Source organism: Ailuropoda melanoleuca, chromosome 1 (assembly GCF_002007445.2).
Source record: "Ailuropoda melanoleuca isolate Jingjing chromosome 1, ASM200744v2, whole genome shotgun sequence".
Taxonomy (NCBI): Eukaryota; Metazoa; Chordata; class Mammalia; order Carnivora; family Ursidae; genus Ailuropoda; species Ailuropoda melanoleuca.
Genome location: NC_048218.1, coordinates 211,667,102 through 211,686,588, shown reverse-complemented (window position 1 = coordinate 211,686,588; position 19,487 = coordinate 211,667,102). Strand labels below are relative to the sequence as shown.

Sequence of the window (19,487 nt, the reverse complement as noted above, 5' to 3'; positions counted from 1 at the left end):
GATGCGCTGGCTTTTTTTTTTTTTTTAACCAAGACGTTTCATCTAAATTGGGTTTGATATGGAAATGAGTCTCACTGGAGTCCTCCAGGCCCTGAGCACGCGGGGATCACAGGGTGCGGCGTCCGCGGGGTCAGGTGCTGCTCTGATCCGCTATGCGGGCTGCCGCTGGTGTTGGACGCCAGCATCTCGCTTAACTCAGTGTCCTGGGCATATAACGAGATGGAGTGTTTTGGACCCTCCCTCTCCTTTTTAAGAAAAACACAACATAATTTCATGCCAGTTAACTCCTAGCTACTGCAGGGTTAAAATCATCTGTGTTTTTGCTTTTGTTGACAATTACCATAAATCAGAAGACACTCTGCGTGAAGCTTAATGAAATATGTACGATTTTAAAAAGAAAGATAGTAGCTGCAGGATGTTGCTGTGTGTGCGTGTGTGTGTGCACGTGCGTGTGCGTGAGTGTGCATGTGTTCCTGATATTTCCTTGAAGGCTCCACTTTCCCCTACACATCAACAAGCATTTGAAAACATTGAATTAAACAGGCATTCATTAGTAAACGTAGTGCAGCCTGAGCCCATCAAGGGATCCCATTGCCGGCCCCATCACGTGCCCTGTCTTCACCACGTCTGAGTGTTGCGGGCCACCAGGAAACCCCTCAGTGCTCAGGGGTCTCCCTGAGGCCACAGGCCCCCACGTGGAGCAGAACCTTTTTGAGCTCACACATTAATTCCTAGAGAGCAAGAACAAGATATGCTGTCTCATCCTTAGCGAAGGACCGAATAGAGCCCTTCAGCACGCCAGCAATGGGATACCAAACCACGTGGCTTCATCGTATGTCAAAATGTGCCCTACTTACAGAAACAGGATATTCCTAGATTGCTGTAATTATGTTAGAGAGCGGAATATTTCCATTAATGTATATTTTAAAATGATGACCCTCGTGTATATTTTCCATTCACTTTTTTTAAAATTTTAATGTTTTTTTATTATATTCTGTTAGTCACCATACAGTACATCCCTGATTTCTGATGTAAAGTTCGATGATTCATTAGTTGCGTATAACACTTTTACCCCCTCACTCCAGTGGAGCTGATTGTGAGATGGTCTGATTATTTTGGAGAAACACATAGAAAACGTGGCTTCTCGGGAAGGGTTTTCTGGATAGAAATCTCCTTGCACAGCTCCCTCTGTGCTGGGGCAGGAAGGCCAGAAGAGACTCAGAAAACCCTTCCTTCATGCATGTTGCTCGGTGCTGTGTGGGTCCCTCACATCGAGGTCTAAGCCTTACAAGAGCTGTGACCTGTTTCCCCTCCGCTCTACCTTCTCCTGCCCCATGAAGACCTTTGCTGCTGGGTCTGCAGACGTTTCATTCCTTGGCAAGCACGGGCGGGAGCAGAAGGAGCACACTTGGGTCTCCGGGCTCCATCCGGGGTTTGTCCACATCGCTTCCTACATGGAGAGGGAATTAATGAGGCTTTTTCATTAGGAGCAAACATTCCTCCTAGAAGTCAGTTTCGGTGTATGTCCCTGCCAGCCACTGTCGTCCTCTGAGGTCCCTGGAGGAGGCTCCATGCGTGCTGTGTAGACGCCGCCCCTCGAGTCCTGTGCTGGACGCCCCTCCATCCAAGGCCCCGGAGAGTGGGGAGCAGCAGACCCGGTACCACGGAGCACCCCGTGAGCTCTGCCGCAGCCTCTCCTCACACTGGCCTGACCCGCGTGACCCCAGTCTTCACTGCATGTGAGCTGCACCCCTGTCTCCAGCCACTGAGGGCTGCGCTTGCATCTGCGGTCCATGTTAGTCACGGAAGTTCTGAGAGAAGCAGGACCAACAGGTGTGTGTTTGTAGAGACAGAGGGAAGTGTATTACGAGTTGGCCCACCACCTGCAGGTGCCAGGAGGTCCCACCACCTGCCATCTGCAAGCTGCAGGCCCAGGGAACCCAAAACCCCACCCTGAGGCCAAAGGCCCAAGACCCAGGAGTAGGATGACCGAGGGCAGGAGAAGATGCATATCCCAGGTCAAGCAGAGAGCAAATTCAGCCTCCCTCCACCTCTTTGTTCTGTTCAGACTCTTGGTTCACCTGCTGATGTCTTGCAGGGGTAACACGCGGACACCCCAGAAGGGACGTTTCACCCACACCCCTCGGCCCCGTCGCATTGCCTCACAGCCTCCTAAAGCTGCCTTTCCCATAGCCACCCGTCACTGGAGATGTCTCCTGCTTCTCCACAGATGGCAAATGGCAGTTTTCAGTGTCGGGGTCGGAGAGGAATTCCTATTGTGTCTCACGCCGTCCTTGTCGGTTATGTTTCCACTGCTGTGTGAGTGCGAATGTCCTCGTGGGGTCAGGAGTGAGGGTGCTGCCCACCCCCAGCTCCTTGTGACGTCCTGGGCTACCTTCTCCAGGTAGGGAAAACCTGCTAACGAGGGCTGCAGACACGCCCAGGTGTCCGTGTCTCTGCGGGCACTTTCTCTGCCTGCCCGCGGCCCCGCTCCCGCCAGCTCAGGGCTGAAGGACCAGGCACGGGAAGCAGCAGGAGGATGGGGGATGGGAGGACCAGGGCCTCGTAGCCGCGTGTGGAGTGGAATCTCCAGCGGCTGTGGTCTAGCGAGGGGGAATTTAGGTAAGTAAGTGTTTAAGTTAAACAACTCGATTATCTGCCGTGTAGCTGATACCAATTCTGTTTTTTCAAGAACAGGGGTAATTGGCCACAGCAAAAAAACGTTAGTTTTCAGGCACACTCATGAAGCAACGTGTGGTGACGGTCTGTCCCGGGACCACGACACGTGAATTCCGTGTCCTTGGTGCTGAGACTGGGTTTCCAGCGCCGATTCTGCCCACAGCATGGGCCCCGCGCAGCGCCCTCAGAAGCCCTAGCAGAGAGGGCTCGGCACGAGGGATTTCCCGCAGGACTATCTCCAGAGCTCACGTGGGCCAGCTCGTCAGGGTGAGGCTGTGGAAGGAACAGGACCGGGAGGCGGGGCGAGCATGGGTGGACGTGGACGTTAGTGTTCAGGAATCGGGATCTGTTGAATGGAACTTCCCCAGACAGACAAACAGCCAGAAGAACTTGCTTTAGTTTGCCATGGTGCGGTCCCAGACGCGCAGCAGACCCCGCCAGAAAACCCCGGGAGCAGCAGCACCCCTCCTTGGCAGGTCCAGGCAGGACCGGCCTCCCTTGACCCCCTGGGATGGCCGAGATCGCTGGTGCGCTGCAACCATGAGGGGTCACACTTACATTCTCCTAGCCCGCATTGGGGGTCCCCCGTTAGGTGGCTGGACCTACACGCGTTGGCAGGAGTTCACCGGGACTAACAATGGTGCTGCAGGAAAGACTTGCAGAGACAGAAGGAACACACAAACCACCAGTCTCTGGGAAGGCCCACTTGGGCGGCCCCATGTTCCGGAACTCCTGGGCAGCTGCTTCGACTTAAGTTCCCATCACCCCCACCAGAAGGATGGTGCCCAGCCTCAAGCAAGGTTATCCGAAATTGCTGACATGGATCTTCCCGTTTTTTGCTGTAAATACTCGAAACCACAGGAAGGAAGCTATAGCTCTCTCTGGCCCACGGAGGCCTGTACACTTTCTGGTTTCCTCTCGTTTGAGGAACTGAGGATTCCCCAGGGGCTCTTGGGAGCACACTGACTACACCCATCACCAACCTCCCAAGGAAACCCCGTGGCCAACCTCCCCGCCGCCAAAGCAGGTGAACTGGGTGATTGTTCATTTTGCAGGGACCCTGCCCTTGGCAGGAGGATTTCCTGCAGGTTTTTTCTACTTATCTGTGTATATGTGTGCATGTGTGTATGAGTGTGTACGAGCATGAGTGTATGAGCAAGTGTGCACGAGCCTGTGAGCACGTGTGTGTGTGCATGTGTGTGTATGAGCAAGTGTGCACGAGCCTGTGAGCACGTGTGTGTGTGCATGTGTGTGTATGAGCACGTGTGCACGAGCCTGTGCACACACATGTGAGTGTGTATGAGTGTGTGCAAGTGTGAGTGCACGAGCCTGTGAGCGCATGTGTGAGTGTGTGCAAGTGAGTGCACAAGCCTGTGAGCACGTGCGTGTGTGAGTGTGTGTGCATTGCATGACAGTGTATTGCAGTACTTCTGTGAGCAAACCCCAGCTGCCTCGGGCCGACTCAGACATTGCCGCCTTCTACACCTTTCTCCTGTCTCCCAGACCCCAAACACGCCTGTGGGTGAGTCTGGAAGCTTCCAAGGTGACGATGGGGCCTCTTTGAAGGAAGAGAGTTGTGAATGTATCCGCTGCAGGAAGAACACTCCAGGTGGAGGCCAGGCAGGCAGAAGCAGAGAAAGGACTGAGGCCGGGACTGAGTGTGGGAGGACTAGAGGACACAGCAGTGCCCAGAAAGCAGGAGGTGGTGGTCAGCTTGAGGAGAAAGGGAAGTGCAGGACACTGTCCACTGACCTAAAGCCCACATGTGGCAGAAAGGTAGTTGGGGGCTTTGGATTCGGGGTGATGGGAGGTAATGTGTTTGCAGCAATGGGAGTCATGAGTCTTGCTGGGGGCAAGGGGAAGTAATCCGTTGGCTGTGCTAATGGCCAGGGAGGAAAGAGGCGGCCTGCAGACTGCTGTGGGTCATTCCAGTACCTTCCAAAGGAGCCAGTGGGGGCTGGAGTGTGCAGGGGCGAATCGTTCGCCACCTGCCAGCTGTCAGATGGGGACGTGGTCTGAAGGTGAGGGATGGGTTTCGAGGAGTGGATGCTTTAGTCCACCCCCACCCCTCCTCCAGTGCCTCCAGAATGGGACTCGGTGCTGAGGATCCTGGGATGGAAGTTTGAGGGAGGCCAACCAGAGCAGCCAAGACCACGAGAAACATGAAACACCTTTGATGGCCTTGCAGCCATACTAGTGGCCCCCTGCTCAGCACTTGTCTCTAGCAGCAACCCCCCACGCTGTTGTCCTCTCCCAGATGCTCCTGATGGATTTCTCGATCAATATCATGCAGAGAGCTGAGCTCCCCCCTGATACCCTAAACCAGGGCCTTTGTACGTCCAAAAGACACCACCCCTGAGGGAGCTCTGCAAAAGGAGCCTGTTTTCTCCAGGCCCCTAGCTGTAGACTGAGCATGCAAAGGCCCCGGGTGCTGCTCTCTTGTCTTCGGTACCCGCTGGATCAAGCCTTGGGATTTTAAGGTGAAATGAGTGAAAGAGGAGAGTATTTCCCTGTCCAGAGTAAGCTCCTAAGGGATCAGGGTCGGTTGGCCTGTGTTTCCTTCTTGATACATATTAATTCATTCAACAAGTACTTGCTCAACTCTTGCTATTAGGCAGAAATATATGGAACTTACATTTTTAGGTCAAAAGTGGTCAAACCTTGGCAATTCCATGGGGTTCAACCTTAGGAACCCTACCTGGAATTGCGCCCTGGGGACACAGGAAGCAGGCAGCTCGCTTGTAGCAGCATAAGTCCCGGTTAGTGGAGGCAGACAGGGAACTATGGGCTGGAGGTGAGTCATCAGATGGAAGGATGGTGAATCTTCCCACAGGGAGCTGAGGGCCTGGAAGCAGAGAGGAGAGGCTTGGCCAGGAGGCTAGGCATGGGCACATTGACCTTCCTGACTGCTGCATGTGGGTCAGCCAGGGTGCTGGATCCTGACAGACATTTGGTGAGTGTGACCGTCCTGTCCCTACTGGATGGTCAGCGTACGGGAGGAAGACCTCTTACCCTTCGTTGCACAGGGTCTCTGATTGGAGAGGGCTGAGGCAGAGCCCAAGCATGTGCTCTTGCAAAAGTCCCCATGATGCTACGGCCTGGGGCCCCACTTTGAGAACCCCTGCTCTAAACATCTGGGTCTTGCCTGGTGAGACAGAGGGAAATTAGTGTCTAATTCAGGGGTAACTTTGGGGGCCGGGAAGCCCAGCTTCCTCCTAAGGGCACTTGTGTCCAGTGATGTCTGTATAGTCAGGGGTACCACGTGGCACATAAGAGAACAGCCCCCCATTTGCACTGAAAGAGCCCCCAGGCTGACCCGTCCCCCACATGCGGCATCAGCTAAGCACAATGGCTCATCCATCTGCGGCCCTGCCAGAGAGGTAAAGCATTCTGGGACGAGGTGGGACATGCTAGGGGCTGTCGCCCACCACAGAGGCTCTCCCGCGGGCACAGGGCACCACTCAGAGGAGGGAGGGGGTGTGCAGACGAGAGCAGGTACTTTGCAGAGCCTCACTGCCAGTCCTCTGCCCCGGAGCTGGGGCCTTGACCAACTCACCCCATTTTCTCCACCTGCCTTTTTCTGAGTTTATGCAGCACTTAGAGCTGTCATCTAGGTTTACGATGATGTATCTGTCTGCTAATGAAGGGAAAATGTAAACTTGGTATTTACTCTGTTGCTAAGTGTGGCCATGGAATTCTCCTGTCAGATGAAATAGTTCACAAGACTCCATACGTTAAAGAGACAAAGGAAGAGCCCGAGGACCTGCTCCAGCAGAGGCTCCAAGGCCCTTCTCCACCTCCTGTGCATCGGGGGGCACGGCAGGCACTAGGCACACACCTGGGGCTCCAGCAAATCAGAGCTCCAGGAGACGTTTGTAGAAACAACCGACTGTCTCAATAGAAAACCATCTTGGCACCAAGGGGAGAACCAGAACTTTGACTTGTTTGCACTAATTCTAAAACTGAATACTCACACATCTTGAATTATATATGGTAAGGTGCTTGGGGGTGTGGGAAAGTCTGTGAGCTGTATTTCAGAGGCTTTTGTGAATCCTGTTGATCCTACGTGGAGCCTGGTCTAAAAATGGTGGCTGCGGTGGCAAGGATGGTGGACAAGTTTTGAAAGGCCTGGCCTCACTGTTAACTCCCTAGTAAATCTGAACTAGTTGTTGACTCCTGCTAGTCCGTTTCTTCACGTTTGAGGTGGAAAAGTTGGGCAGATGATCCTGAACATCTCTGGATATTCACGGGAATTTATGCCTTGTGAATAAGAAGCCCTATTTGTCGCCTATGTCTTTGAATCTCCAGCATCCAACACAACATGTGCTCAACAGCCTCTCCACCAATTTTTATTGGATGGATGGATGGATGGATGGATGGATGGATGGATGGATGATGGGTGATAGATGATGGATGGATGATGGGTGATAGATGATGGATGGATGGATGGATGATGGGTGATAGATGATGGATGGATGGATGGATGGATGGATGGATGGATGGATGATGGGTGATAGATGATGGATGGATGGATGGATGGATGATGGGTGATAGATGATGGATGGATGGATGGATGGATGGATGGATGGATGGATGGATGATGGGTGATAGATGATGGATGGATGGATGAATGATGGGTGATAGATGGATGGATGGATAAAGGGATGGGTGGATGGATGAGTTGTGTGGATGGATGAATGGATGCATGGATGGATGGGTTGGTGGGTGATGGATAATCGATGGGTGGATGGATGGGAGGATAAATGATGGAAGGATGGAGGAATGGGTGGAAGATGGGTGGATGGTGGAAGGATGGGTAGATGATGTATAATAGATGGGTTGTTGGTTAGAAGGATGGATGATAAATGGGTGGATGGTGGATGGATTGATGGATGGACGATGATGGATGGGTGGATGGTGGATAATGGATGGGTTGTTGGACGGAAGGATGGATGACAGATGGGTGGATGGATTGATGGATGGACGATGATGGATGGGTGGATGGTGGATGGATGGCTAAAAGATGGATGATGGATGTGTGGGTAGATGAGGGATGAATGATGTGATGTTAGATGGGTGAATGAGTGAGCTGTTCATCTGGATGACTCAGAGTTCCTTATCTGGGGCTGTCCTTGATCTTGAAATGAAATCTTTTTCTGTCTGCCATATTTTTCTTCTCTTTAAAAAAATTTAGCCAGTTCTTAAATTACACCAGAGAGAATATAGATATTGGACAAGTGCAGCTCTGAAATTCCTGGGACTGATTGCCCCTCGGTATGGCTCTACTCTGAAGGCAAGGGCTTCTCTAGAGCCAAGGACTCCATGGAGTCTGAAGCCTCAGTGTGCTGCCCTGCAAGATGTGGTTCCACCATGGAAACGTCACATCATGGAAACAAACAGGTGGGCTGTAACCCTTGGCACAGCCCATCACCCAAGACATCCTGCAGAGCTCACAGGTCAGCAGAGCTGGCTAGGTCCCACCACCCCCATCACTTAGACATGAATGGGTCAGAAACCCAGTCCCAGAGCCCTCATCGGGTGGCATCTGGAGAGGCCGTTCCTCATGGGAACACTCTGATCGCTGGTGTCTAAATCACTAAGTCAATCACTGAGTAAACCTTGCCTGGGCTGGCTCTTTTGGACGGCTGTTGGCAAGGTGCAGAGTGTGTCTATTGCCTTCTGAAGCACAGGTACAGGGCATGCATCCGACCTTTCCTGAGCATCTGGTGGTTGTCACAGAGACCCCAGTTAACTCCGGAAGGGCTCCTGGGTGCTATTCACTTTAATGGTCCCTGTGTCCTTTGAGCTGCTTCTTCAGACTTTGTAGCTTGTGCCCTCAGGGCCTGGCCCCCAGCCATGAATCTACTGCCCGCCCCAGGGCCTCCAGTGCACCCCCACCACGGACCAGCCCCTGCGTGTAAAGCAAGAGTGCATAGGCCCCCAGGACTCGATTTTGGGAGAGTCTGGCAGTCTTTTTGTCTGTCTGTGTGAGTGCTGATGCACTGGCTCTCCAGCCTTTCCATCTGCTCTCTGGTTTTGAGATTTTGCGTGTTGATTAATGTGGGTCTAGCTCATTCTTCTTACCTCTAGTGTCACGTCAGGTCACAGCTTTTCTGTTTTCGCCCCTGAGGACACACGGTTGTGCCCACGGTGTTCTGAGCAAGGCTGTGAATGAGTCTCCGAGCACGTGGGCGGCACCTTCTCAGGGGTGTGAGGAGCGGATCCTGACTCGCTGCAAATCCTGACTCTCCCGCCTCGTGCTGTGGCTGCAGGGAGAGAGGAAACTTTATGAATGTGGGGCTATTCAAAGACTGGGAACAGTACGCAGAGATCAGAGCAGGCCACGGGTGTGAGTGTGTACATGTGCGTGTCTGTGCGTTTGTGCATCTGTACCTATACACAGGTGTGTGTGTGCACGTGTGTGTGTCTTGTGTGCGTGGGTGACACGTGTGCTGTGCGTGGGTGTGTGTGCACACGCAGTGTGATTTGCTGTTCTCCGATCCGTGGTCTGTGGTTACAGAGCAGCAGTGGGTGCAGGGAGGGAAGGCAGCCTGGGCTCGGAAGTGCGCCTACAAATGACTAGTCCCCTTTGGTTGTAACACTTCCGTCACTAGAACGGTGTTTGGACAAGAGGAAGAGAAGCAGAAATGGCGGGCACGGCACCTCCTAGTCCGTTCATAGCACCTGCTCTGGCATGTGGATGCGGAGGACGGGGGCGGGGGAGGCACGAGGCCTGCAGAGCTGGGGAGCCCCCCGCACTCGGAGCTCCTGTCCTGCTGCGGCCCCATCACTGCTCCTGGAGCAGAGGCTGCTGCAGCCGGATTCGGTGGCCAGGCTAGCGACAGAGCACTCAGGAGCAGGGGTGCAGCTCCGGGGGGCAGTCCAGCGGGCTCTGACCACACGTGGGACCAGTGGCACATGCAGTAAGGCTACAGAATTCCCTCTCATCCGCCAGAAGAGCAGTGACACTGGAAGGACAGCGGCAGGCCCTCGCTGGCGTGTATCAGGTGGTTCTGACACTGACTGCGCGTTATAGTCAAGCCTCGGTCTTCACTTGACAAGGCTCTGGGCAGTGGGGCCGGTTTCTCCAGATTGCACTGGACCCCAAAATTATGTTTCTTCTTAGAAGCTGAAGCATGCATCAGCTCCAGGGCCTCAAGAGCCCTGACCCGCAGACCACGGAGAGAGGCGGCTTCCGGGGGCAGGTGAGGCGCTTGTCGGCAGGTCCTCCAGGGAATGGCAGCCGAGGCTCGAACTCAGGTCTTCCGCACACACCAGGAGCCGGCTCCTCGCTCCCTGCCCCGTCCAGCAGTGGGTGGGAAAGGGCTCCAGGGGCTGGCAGGAAGGAGGTGTGTGGGGCCAGCTCAGGGCCACATGGCTCCCCCGTGCCACAGCTAGAGGTCGGTCCCAGGCCACGCTGCCTGCCCAGGTTGCTGGGACCCACTAGCCGTGCGTCCAGAAGGAGAGCGAAGACATTCTCTGCTGCCACAGCCCGAGTCCGCAGACCAGGCCCCTAACCTGCCACCCCCAGTGGCTGCCCGTGCGACACCAAAGGCCTGGGAGCGTGGCCTTTTAGGGGTGTCAGGCACCATTCTTTGGAACAAAATAACACAAACACTGTACTGCCCCGTGTATGGATGAAGGTATCAGCCCAGCTGGACCAGGGTCCAGCCCATGACCTCGAGTTACCTGCATCACCTCTGAGAGGCCCGTCTCCAAATACACTCCCAGCCTGAGGGACTGGAGGTGGGGACGTCCACGTGTGAATCTGGGGCCAGGATCGACTGTAACAGGGCCACAGTCATGTTGCAGTCTGCCCCGACAGGTGCCTCTTAAAGAACTGTGTTTACATTATCAGAGTTCTAAGTCATTTCTTTCCTTTTTGAAGATGACTTCTTGGTACGAAGTTCTGCGGGGCACAAATCTGGTCCAGCTGAGGGTGGCCTGCACCGTCTGCTCGGAGACGAGACACGGGTAGGACTGGCCAAGCGTCACTCAGGTGTGTTCCTGCCCCGGCGAGGCAGGTGAGGGTCAGGAGGAGTGTTGGCCTCTCCCACGCGTGTTCTCGGAGCACCGCTTCTGTAAGAGCTCTCCTGGGAAGAGGGTTTTGTGGAACGAGCAGTGTGGCAGGGCCTGCGTGGGGCAGAGCAGGCGTGTAGGGGCCCGGCGCCATCAGCCACTGACAGCTGAGGACGCTGACGTGTCAGCAGCGGTAGCCTGGACTCCTCAGGCCTCCCGAGCCCAGAAGCAATGTTTCATGTGACCTGTACAGAGGCGGACGTTGGGGACCGGACTGCCGACCGTGCCAGGAGCGGCACCCCACAGGTACACGTTCATACTCCGCCTTCCCGTGAGGACGTGCCGTGTGCCCGGGGCCCCACACCCGAGTTCCAGCTCTGTAATGGCAGCACGAACGGCACGCCGACGGGAACACGTGGCTCAGCTGTGGCCCCTCTGCCCCCCTCCCCGTGACGGAGGGAACCGCCGTGACCCCTGGCTGCCACAGCAGAGCTCCTGCGTGTCACTGAGCCTATGCTTCCAGGCCTGTGTCTACACAGCACACTTCATCCGTGCAAGCTCGTGAACCCTCTAAAAAGGATTTTAGGTTGTGGAGAAGGCTCTGGGCTTTTTTTTTTTTTTTTGGCCAGCTTGTGAGTATTAAATATTCATTCATTCCATAATGTTAACCTCCAGAACCACGAGCGATGAGATGGCGAACACAGAATGTGTTGTGCACCAACCATGCACAAGTTGGGCTTTCATCCTCCGGGCGCTTGAAAGCCCGGTGGCAAATACCTGTGGAGCACCTGGTGCCAGGTACGCTCTGCAGACAGAGGAGAGCGTAAAACAAAAGTGAAAAGCCGTGGATCCTGCCCTCAATTAGCTTATAGTCCAGTGGAAGAAATACACTAAACGTTGTAAAAATAGGTCAGCCGTGTATGATGAACCAGTATGCATGTGGAATCAACCAGAAACCCTTCATGTTCAGGGGAGGGCCCGTGGCAGTGGGGACTTGCCAACAGAGAAGACCGTCACACTGCTGTTGTCAGGTAAATCGAGTCACCCAGAGAGACAGGTTGAAGTCCCAGTCCCGGTACCAGGGAACGTGACCTTGTTTGGGGACAGGATGACTCCGGGTGCATGTAAGTTGAGATGAGCTCCTACTGGAGTGGGGTGGGACCTTGCCTCAGTGGACTCGTGGACAGCACCACGTGAAGACGCGGGCCCGTCGGAAGGGGCTTGGATGAAGTGACGTGTCTTCGGGCCAAGGAACACGGAGCGGTGACCGCCTCAGAAGCTGGAAGGGACAGGAAGGCGCCTCCCCCTGGGCTTCCAAGGGCGCACCACCACCAACACCTCGATCGCAGATGTCGGGCCTCCAGACCGAGAGAACGCATTGCTGTGTTTGTGGGACTTTGTTAGGGCAGCCCCTGGAGACCGTGGGATGTGCCTGCTGTGTCAGATGCCCGTTGAAAGAGGTGGGGGAGATGGTGGAGCCAGCGGTTAGAAACCACAGGGGGCCCTGCGGGCTGGTGAGGAAGCCGGTCCCGGAGCAAGGGCCTGGGTCAGGGAGGCGGCAGAGATGAGGTTGCGAAGATCGGGCAGGCCAAGTATCGCAAGTCCCATGGCTGAGAGAACCAGAACAGGTGGGAGGTGGGGACCCGTGGCCATGGTGAGCGTGGAGCCCCCGGGACCTGCTCGCACGTGACCCCGCAGAGGCATCCGTGCTGTTACCACACTCACTTGGGAAGGCGTGAGGACTCGGCAGGATGCCACGGGGCCTGGGAAGCCTCAGGCCACACTCCCAGCTATCTGGGCATCAGCACCCCCTCACCGGGGAGGCCGTGCGGGGCTGAGGTCCCAGAGCTCCGTGCTCCTCCACGTCTCAAGCCTGCCAGCGCCCCCTTCTGCAAAAAGGCGTGGGTCTTCCTTTCTCCTGCCCGTAGCTCCCTTGAGCAAGCCGCAGTCATGGATCCGTCTCTGATTTTTCATTAACTTCAGGCTGGTCCAGCCGTGCCTGTTCTGGGCTCCAATTTCGACAACTATTGACCGAACTGCCTGGTCAGTTCCCTGAAAAAATAAAAATAAAAATGAGTCCAAGCAGCCAGGTGCTGATTGAATCGATCAGCCAGTGCAGACAGATGATTTCTCCAGCCGCCTGGTTTAGACGGGCCACGAATCAGTCCGTTTGTATTTTATTTACAACATGTGTATTTATATAAACGTGAGAAACTCTGTGCTCAGCCCACAGAGTATTTTTCTATTTCTACCGCCTAATTATCTCAATGCGATTAGTGAGTGAGATATTAAAGCGGAAGATTAGATATTAAAAGGCGTCATTATGGCACAGAAATGAGACTTGCAAACGCACTCACATAGCACACAATTAGGTGTCTAGAGAGCCAGCCTCAAAACGCCTGTATAGGAAAACAAAGATAAAAATGTATCACTGTGTCCAAAAGATAGAAACTCTTCCATCTTTTTAAAAAAATGCCACGTTGTGGGTCCCCAAGAAGGAGGTGTTAGATGATAACTGTGATGTGGGGTCCTTCCGCAAAGCAGCACTGAGCTCCGACAGAGAGAGGGGTCGTGCTCTGAGGTCATGTCAGTGTCATCCCTAGAGGTACCCATGGTAGGTGGCCCTGGGCCCGCGAGCCTGGCGGTACAACCCGACTCTGTCCGGCCCGACCGCGTGGGCTTCCCTTCCGCTGGTGCCGAGCGCACGCAGAGCCACGCCAGGTAGTCCTCCCTTCCCGGGCGAGCGGTGAGGCGGCTTCCACGACCTGAGGAGCCCTCAGAGAAGGGCGGCTGTGCGTCCTACAGACCACCACCGAAAGCTGGGACCTCAGCGGGGTCTTGTCTGGGCCACGATGGGACAGAGACCCCCAAGTGGGGGTGCCACTCCAGTAGGCGGCCCCCAGGCCTGAGCTGACAAGAATCACTTTGCACAGTGCCTTCCCTACCAAGGCCTTTGTTTAGGGGACCCAGTGGACTCCAAGAGCATCAGCTCCATCTCTGACGGTTGGGGGGTTGTCATGCAGACTCATGGGCGTGGAAGGGCTGGGACAGGTAGGGGCAGAGAGGTCAAGGGCCCGCGCGTTGGGGCGGGCACCCCAGAAGCAGAGCCGGGTGGCAGGGTGCTCTAAGGGGCTGAACTACAGGCCTGTGGGGAGCGGGGAGAGTGGTCATGCTGCCACAGTCCAGTCCCACATGTGCTCAAACCAGCGACCGTGCGGCCCAGCGTGGTGCAGACTCAGGATGGCCTCTCCAGTGTGAGGAGCAGAGGATGCTGACCTCAACTTGGTCGTCCCCATGGTGGCCAGCTGTCCAGGCGCAGGCCTCCTGCCGCTTCCCACTGTCCCCCACCACGGCAGACCAGCATGCCGTGCCTTCCTCAAAGGGGGCTGCCTTCCTGGCTGCTCAGACCTCCCTCCTCGGGGGCCTGCAAGCTAAGGGATGTGCAGCTTTGAAAACAGACCACTTCCCTCTCTCCACAAATACTCGGAACGTGTACAGAAGATATTATGAACGGTTGGAAGAAGCGAATTCTCAAATTATGAATTGTGCTGGTTTGCTAAATGGTCTTGTGAATAGATGGGTGTATCAGGCCTTTCTCGATTCATAAACTCAGTTTCATTATTGCTTTTCATTTAACATTTCCAGTAAAGGAAAGATAGAAAGGGCCCAACATATTCAAGAGTGAATGACTTCTTCGTGTATGAAGGCCCAGAGATGGGAAAGCAGAAGCAGGTCAGCAAGGCCGGAGCAGAGCAGGAAAGAGGAAGTGGGGCGAGCGGTGCAATCACGGAGTGGGCGGGGGTTGGGGCCCTGCTCACCGCGTAAGGACTCGGACCCTGTGGGGCAGGGGTCCGGGAATGCGGGTCCCTGCTGGCTGACGAAGGACCTGGACTTTGTTGTGAAGGTTCTGGAAAGCTGCTAGTGAGTTCAAGATTCGAGAGGTCGCTTTCCCAGCATGGTGGACGATGGAACGGAGGAAGGTCTGGAGACAGCAGGGTTTGAAGGAAGGCTGCTGGAATATCCAAATGAGGTTTGAATCGAGACCTCAGCTGTACCTGTACCTGCAAAACGGAATAATGGTTATAAATCACAGGGCTTCGTGGGGATCCAAGGAGGCGATGCTCGTGCTGGAGCGGGGGCTGGTCCCCAGGACACCACGCACGGTTCTGCTCAGCAGCCTCGAGAAGGACGTGAGCTTCTTGAAAGCAGGGTTTCTCCCTGCTACACATCCTTCTACGCATTTTTGTGATACAAATGAATAAATTTTTTTTTTTAGAAAAAGAGTCAATGACTTCTCCAGTAACAGCAGTACTTTGTGGGTAAAGGAAGTGTCTTACAGGCGGAGTTGTGACGGTTGAAGTGCCTGCTGTCTTGGAAGGGAGGCTGGGGAAGGCTCAGGCGAGGGACAGAAGGCGCGCCACGCGTGAAATCCCTACTCTACGTTATTTTAGGTAATGCAGCAAAAGTGGATTTTATACTCTTAGGATATTTTAATTTTTATAAATTATAAACAAGACCTTTAAATTATTGAATACGCTTTTAATACATTGTGTAATAAAATAGGAGGAAACCAGACAAACGCGTGCCACACAGAGGTTGGCTGGTTATCTGTGGCGGATACTCGGGCGTTGACGGGCCGCGCAGGCCGGAGTGCAGGGCTGCGGACCGTCGTGGAAGTGGCGTTCTCCAGCAGACGCCTCCGAATGAGTGCACTTCCCGAGTAGCAGCGCGTCCCCTGCTGTGTGCAGTGGTTCCAGGGGACAATTTGTGCCCCTTATTAAATTTTTCATAGTTGCATTTCTAAACAACCTGGGATTTCCTGGCTTCGCGTCTTCCCAAATGTATGTCCAATGTGCTTAATACGTGTTCAGATTACAGTGAAAATGTCAGAAGTTCCAGTCCTTTCGAAAAGTAACTAATGGACATCAGGCAAAGAGAGAAAAATTTGCACGGCTGGCGGATAGGAAACAAACAAACGCCGTAGTTGACGCACAGCTGACTTCGTCCCTGTGGATCCCCGCGCTTCCGAGGCTCTCTGCGGCCGCTGTGGCCACCACGGCCAGCTTCCGAGGAAGCAGACCTTCAAGTGTCCTGAAGACAAACTGTCAAACCAGTCTTAGCAAAAATAATGAAGCCCGTGCAAGCATGTGACTCTGACGAAAGTAATGATTATTAAAGTACTTCCTAGAGCAAAACGCTTGCTACGCCATCACACAATGACATTGCTAAATGCTGCTGATCCCGTCTTGTTCTCTTATGAAGCTCATTTCCTACAAGTTCTACAACACATACAAAGTGCACAGTGGCAGGCAGATACATTACCAATAAATCAGTAGATATTGGCAGGTGCTCAAAAGAGACAGGGAGGAAGCGCTCTAAAGCAGAGCCGCACAGATGATTTGTAGTGATTTGAGGGTTCGGATTTTTTTCTTGTTCATCTTTCTGTCGCTGCTGTTTCTCAAAAGCGACAGTCCTTTTTTATTTCAAACGCTCTGCTAGGCTGCTGGAGCAGGCAGAGATAAGTCTCCACTTTCCGTCTGTCCCGGCCCCTCCGTCGGGCAAGCTCGTGCCCCAACGCCGTGGCTTCCCCTCAGCTTGGCATCCGCAGACGGTGTCACAGGGGACCCCCCTCGCCGGGAAGCCATGCGTGGGACCCCACGGAGAGCTCGGCACCACGCGCCACAACCTGCCCTCATGTCTCTGGGGCCCCTGGGGATGTGGCCATTGTGGCCCCGGGCTTCACCGCAGACCCAAGAGCAGCAGCACAAAACCAGGACGTCCCCCCGGAACGCTGCCGTCATTGCCCCCTCGGCAGGCTGTGGCGTTGCTGGGGAGCTGAGGGCCCTGCTGCTGGGAGGCCCCGGGACGCACAGTGCTGGCCTGCTCGTGTCCGCAGCATGGGATGGGGGGGCTGCACGAGGCGGCACCCTGGACGGGGTCAGGGACCACTCGCAGAGCACGCTCGGGGCTGCCGCCGTCCGTGCTGCTCACATCTTCCCCAGACTGCAGACGCCCCATGGAGCAGGCTGTCCTGCACCCCGTCCTCTCCTGACCTCAGTCCTGAGGCTCCGAGGTGCCAGCCCGTCAGACTCTGCAGGACAGCCCCACTCGACTCGCCTTGTGTGCCTGGACACCTAGAACGTCAGCAGGCACTGCCACGTCCCAGCCACGGCCTCAGCCTCCAGAACGTTCTGCAGGACTCAGAGCCATGCTGGCGGCTCCTCTTCTGACCCGTTCCTCCGTGTCTGCCTCTCCCGCCTCCCTGGCCGGCTCTGCAGCCCCTTCCACGGAGCCACTCCTGGAGACGGTGACAGGGCGGACCCCGCCATGGCCGTCCAGGAGACTCAGAGCTCCGGCACGGCCGCCTCAGAGGCCTGCCGACTGTGCTGCCTGCGGGAACCCGTGACCAGCAGCAGGCCAGCTGACACCCCACGGCTTTGCCAACGGGATTGAGCACGCCGGCCGCTCGCACCTCTCAGGCTCCCTTCCGACCGAGACAAGCCCTGAGGCCCACGTCAGTCACCTCACTTCTTTCTTCAAAAGCCTGCGCGCTGGGCGTTGTGCATCCAGTCCCCAAGGTGGCAGCTGGGTTTAAAGACACTAACTCTTGTTCCCAAGTCCAGAGGCGGGATGTCCCAGAGCAGGTGTCACAGGGCTGGTTCCCCCAAGGCCTCTCTTCCTGAGGTGTGGACGCCATCGTCTTCCCATGTCCTCGTGCAGTTGTCCCCCTGCACATGTCTGTGTCCTGGCCTCTTCTTCTTATAAGGACACCAGTCCGATGGCATTAGGGCCACCTGTGTGAACTCAATGTCACCTGCTTACCTCTCCACATAAGGTCTCGTGCTGGTCCTGGGGGCTGGGGCTCCAGCGTATGAGTGGGGGACATGGTCCAGCCCCTCACACGGGAGACAGGCACTGCTGTAGATGAGAACCCTGGCTGCGATGGGCAGGAGTTCCCGTGTGGAGCCCCTGCCCTGTGTTCTTCCTTCCGTCTGATCCTCTGGGCCTGTTACTGTCAGGTCTCGTCCAAGGAGATGACTCAGCTGTGACCAAGGGCCACCCCACCCCGTCAGGAAGGGGCTGAGGGTGTGGCTTTTGAGGTTTCCCACTTGAGCGTTTAAACAAAGGTCAAATACAAAGAAAATTGTACATTGAGGTGTTTGGGGTTAGAGTGGAGGCCAAGCAAAGCAAATCCCCCTTTCCAGGACCCCAGCCCAGTCCCCTTGTAGTAACCAGCTTCTTCTCTGCAGAGAGGGGTCCTTGCCGGCAGGCGGCCTCTTCACGGCCCGTGGCGGTCGGGGGGGGGGGTCCGAAGGCGCCCGTTCCCCTCTGGGGCAAGGATCGTCCTAAAGAAGAAAGCCGTCTTCCTCTGGCACCACACTCAGCACCGGGCTGGCAGCCTGACGGAGTTGAGTCTGGTCTCCCCTGCTGTCTGCAAATGAACTCACCCACAGAATTGCCAGGGTGGCCCGGTCCCACCCCCGGGAGCTGACCGGGGGGATTGCGATGTGCGCCACGTGCTCACGGATCAGCAGGAGCAGTCCCTCCGTGTGGCGAGGGACTCTCGGCCTTGTGTCTGCTGCGGGCCCCTGAGCCCAGCCTTGTCCTCCAGCGACGAGAAACAGCTCCATTCCGAGCAGACGCTCTTCACAGTGAAAAGGAAAGGCGGCCGGGTGGGGGGGTAGTTTACCCTTGCAAACCCGGTGATTAGCACCAGCTATCCTGAACCTCACCTGTTCGCTGGTTTGCTCTTGGTGCCTCTTCAGTCATTAAATATCACCCGTGTCACTTGTGGTTTTCAAGGAAATAGAAAAAATTTGAACCATCCTTTTTGAGCCCCCCAACTCGGCCTGGGTAGAGTGTGTTTTTTAAGATAAAATTATTTAAACATTTAATTTAAGAGTAATCATTTGGGGGAGGAAGGCTTGATTCAGAAATCAAAGATTAAAATTTCCAGACCTCCATCTGTGGCCCAGTCGTCCGGGGCTCGACACCGGAGCCAGCCCAGCATGCCGGGCATCGTCCTACTCCTTGAAGTAATGGCCGCGTAACACCTGTTACCGTAATGTTTTCCACAGAGACGTACAGAGTCACTTTCTAAAAATATGTCAGTTCTTTGGGGTGAAAACTTGAATAATCAGATAAAGAATTTGCTAATGTTTGAGAATTGAATTAACAAAATAATTTCTACATAAATACAACTTTCCTTGGTTCTGTTTGCTGTGACCCTGAGATATTTTTAGCATATTTCAAAAACCTAGACACAACGGTAGGCAGCATTCTAAGCAAAGGTGACCCTAAAATCTGGAAAGTCTCTGGTGCGGTCTTTAGCACAAGAAATTCAACACAGAGGGTTTTGTTTGGCAAGCAGTTACGTATCACTTTCAAAATACGTTCTGATCCCGAGTTCACCGGCCGGTCTCTCAGGGCGCTGTATGCCGTCCGAGCGAGGCGGGCGGGCCAGCAGCACAAGGAGGAAATGCTTTGTTGTTACAGATACAGGAGCCTGGGGGTTTTGTGCCGGAGAAGAGACGATCTGCAACGTGGTGGTCTTGGTTTGGTGCGCGTGAGCTGCCCTCACGGCAGCGGCTGCCGGAGAGAACGCAGTCCTTCCCGAGAGGTCTCGGCGTCCACACAGCCCGGCTGCTTCCAGGGCGGTGCTTGGCTCCAGCCGCAGTGGGAGAAAGCAAACCCCGAAGGCGCCTTGCTGGAAGCCCCCCACGAGGCATCGGCAGCCATGCCGCTGCTGCGCACCTGTCACTAGACGGCGCCACGCCGCGGGTCTGCCC

The 19,487-nt window shown here is 55.0% G+C and overlaps 1 protein-coding gene and 1 long non-coding RNA gene across 3 annotated transcripts in view; one reads left to right on the top strand and one right to left on the bottom strand.

Moving 5' to 3' along the window:
• Nucleotides 1-19,487, top strand: part of PTPRN2 (protein tyrosine phosphatase receptor type N2) — a 735,412-nt gene that overhangs the window by 462,258 nt on the left and 253,667 nt on the right. The gene's annotated exons all lie outside the window — the stretch shown is intronic.
• On the bottom strand, nucleotides 1,316-17,800 carry LOC117795430. 2 transcript variants are annotated; one of them, XR_004619444.1, is made up of 6 exons: nucleotides 17,521-17,800; nucleotides 14,517-14,759; nucleotides 12,424-12,750; nucleotides 8,764-8,945; nucleotides 5,378-5,524; nucleotides 1,316-1,450 (listed from the first exon to the last, which is right to left on the bottom strand). It is a non-coding gene; the product is annotated as an uncharacterized LOC117795430 (long non-coding RNA). The 2 variants fall into 2 exon arrangements; XR_004619445.1 differs by lacking the exon at nucleotides 1,316-1,450 and adding an exon at nucleotides 2,615-2,952.